The following is a 2,336-nucleotide window of genomic DNA, read 5'->3' as shown; positions in this document are numbered from 1 at the left end:
CTTACAAAAAACACGCAACCCTCCCCCAAAAAAAAAAAAAAAGACCAAGGGCTGGGACTGCAGGCATGCAATTCTGGGCCATGCTGGAGGGATTTGGCTTATCACCCAGCATGTTAAGCACTAGAGGTGTGACTAAACGAGAGACACTAAACACTGCACGGTGCACCAACTTAATAAGGTCAAACGGCCCCGGATGAGCAGTCGCGGATATAAAGGAATGTGGCAATGATTTTCGATGCGAACGAACCTACATTACATCCATGAGCGAGCAGCAATTTCGGTCAGATCAGAGACGCTTCTTTGCTTTAATACTTAACACTGTCGCTGCAAGTCTGTGCTTGTGAGCTTGATCATAGAAGAATGTTATAACTGCTTGTTATTGCAATAATTTAACATGTCGAGGTGGATTGCGTGCAGACATTACCAAAGGTATAATTGTTTTACTTTGAGTGAAATTAATGATAAAGGAGAAAATATTATCACACAAATCCCAGGAGGATTATTTTAATCATCCAAACTATCAGGAAACAGACCCCACACAGCTTCAGTATCAGTCACTGATCTTTGTGGTAAAGCTACGGCATGTAAAAGACCCCATGAAATTGCTTGACAAGCAGTCTTTCTTGCCAAATTGACATATTTCCTTTTGAAGGAAGGAAGTTAGAATCAGGGAGAAGATTTAAAGGAATAGTTAACCCAGAAATTACATTTTGCTGAAAGTTCACTCACCCTCAGGTCATCCAAGATGTAGATAAGTTTGTTTCTTCATTGGAACAGATTTAGCATTACATCACTTGCTCACCAGTGGATCCTCTGCAGTGAATGGGTGCCATCAATATGAGAATATTTTAGCCAGAAGCAACTGTTTAAAGTTAAAAATGCCTTGATGGACAAACACACAGCTTTTCGCTTCCCAAGACAATAATTGATGGACTGAAATTGTGTGGATTATTGTGATGTTTTTATCAACTCTCATTCTGACGGCACCCATTCACTGCAGAGGATCTACTTGTGAGCGAATGATGTAATGCATAGTTTCTCCAAATTTGTTCTGATGAAAAAACAAATTCATCTACATCTTGAATGGACCGTTGTTGAATAATTTTTCAGCAAATTTTCATTTTTGGGAAAACAATTCCTTTTTTTAGACAAAAACTTGGATAGTAGTAATATTATTGATCCTTTTTCCAAAAAAAGAAAGACAAAGTTTAGATGCATGCATCTACTAAATGTGAACTTTGACTATTTTTTTAGAACACAAACATATTACTACATGACCTCAAATCTATAAGTCCAAATGCCATAAAATGCATAGGGTCTTCATGGATCAGATCATATTCCAAAGAATACCATGGCCTCAGTTTTGTCCTCAACAACCACAGTATCAACCCAAGAGAAAAAAACTACAACAAATGCGCCAAAAACCAATGCATACTCCATCAAGACCACAAGTTACTAACAATCATTGTGTTCCATTGCACTAAACTTAGTGTATACTTCTGTTGTGAATAAACACCATCTTGCTCCTGATATTTTAAGTTTAACTTCGTAAAACATTTCATTATCAAAACACACCTCGCATCAAAAGAAAGGTTACTCATTAACTTCCCTTTGTCCTTCATGAACTGTAGCAAAACATCTGGTAAAACAGTGACAACTACTGTCTGAATTAAACTGAAGTAAATCTAGCATGTAAATGAGTTTTAAATGGCAACATTGTATCAAACTGTCATGAGTTGGTAGTAGACTAAAGAAAAACACTATGAAGTGCAGTTTCTGAAGTGAACTAGACCAAAGTGAAGAAATAATCACAAACAGACAGGGTTTCAATACAAACAAACGTATCGAAAATAAAAACAAATGTATTTCATTTGTTTTATAAATTAGACGAGAGTCATTCGCCCACTGAACCGCCGATTTTGCATGCATCTCTATGTCCCACCCTTTAAAGCCAAATCACTTCAAAATAAGTATTTATACTATTTGTTTTTCTGGACGTGTCATGTAGCTGTCAGTTTGAGGTCTGAGATTGAGAAGTTACCTTGTAAACAGTCCCATCCTCCCCGCGAACGCTCAGGGCTCGTGCGCTCTCATTCCCCTGTGCAACAATACAGCACGATCCGACAGGCAGGTGACGTCATCCCTTTTAGGCTTGAGGGCTTAACGTCAGTGCGCATGCGCAAACGTTGGGGCGTATGTTTGTATGGGAAATGTAGTTAGAAAACGAGGATGTGAGCTGTTTGGACATTTAAACCACAATGAAAACAATATTTATTGACATGCAATTCCCATACATAGATAAAAATAGACAGGCTGTAAATTATTATTATTATTAT

The 2,336-nt window shown here is 37.8% G+C and overlaps 1 protein-coding gene across 3 annotated transcripts in view; it reads right to left on the bottom strand.

The window, feature by feature from the left end:
- LOC107751774 (disheveled-associated activator of morphogenesis 1-like) overlaps nt 1-2,114 on the bottom strand; it is a 47,593-nt gene extending 45,479 nt beyond the window's left edge. For 2 of the 3 annotated variants that reach the window (XM_016567542.1, XM_016567547.1), the window contains exon 1: nt 2,042-2,102. The gene's annotated coding sequence lies outside the window, so the exon portion shown is untranslated. Of the gene's footprint in view, nt 1-2,041 lie in introns of all 3 variants that reach the window. The other variant, XM_016567543.1, reaches the window with a different exon arrangement.
- Between the last annotated feature and the right edge of the window lie 222 nt (nt 2,115-2,336).

This window comes from Sinocyclocheilus rhinocerous, unplaced genomic scaffold (genome assembly GCF_001515625.1).
Source record: "Sinocyclocheilus rhinocerous isolate Xijiao unplaced genomic scaffold, SAMN03320098_v1.1 scaffold993, whole genome shotgun sequence".
Taxonomy (NCBI): domain Eukaryota; kingdom Metazoa; phylum Chordata; class Actinopteri; order Cypriniformes; family Cyprinidae; genus Sinocyclocheilus; species Sinocyclocheilus rhinocerous.
Note: the sequence above shows the minus strand (reverse complement) of the source record. Positions and strands in the feature narration are given on the sequence as shown.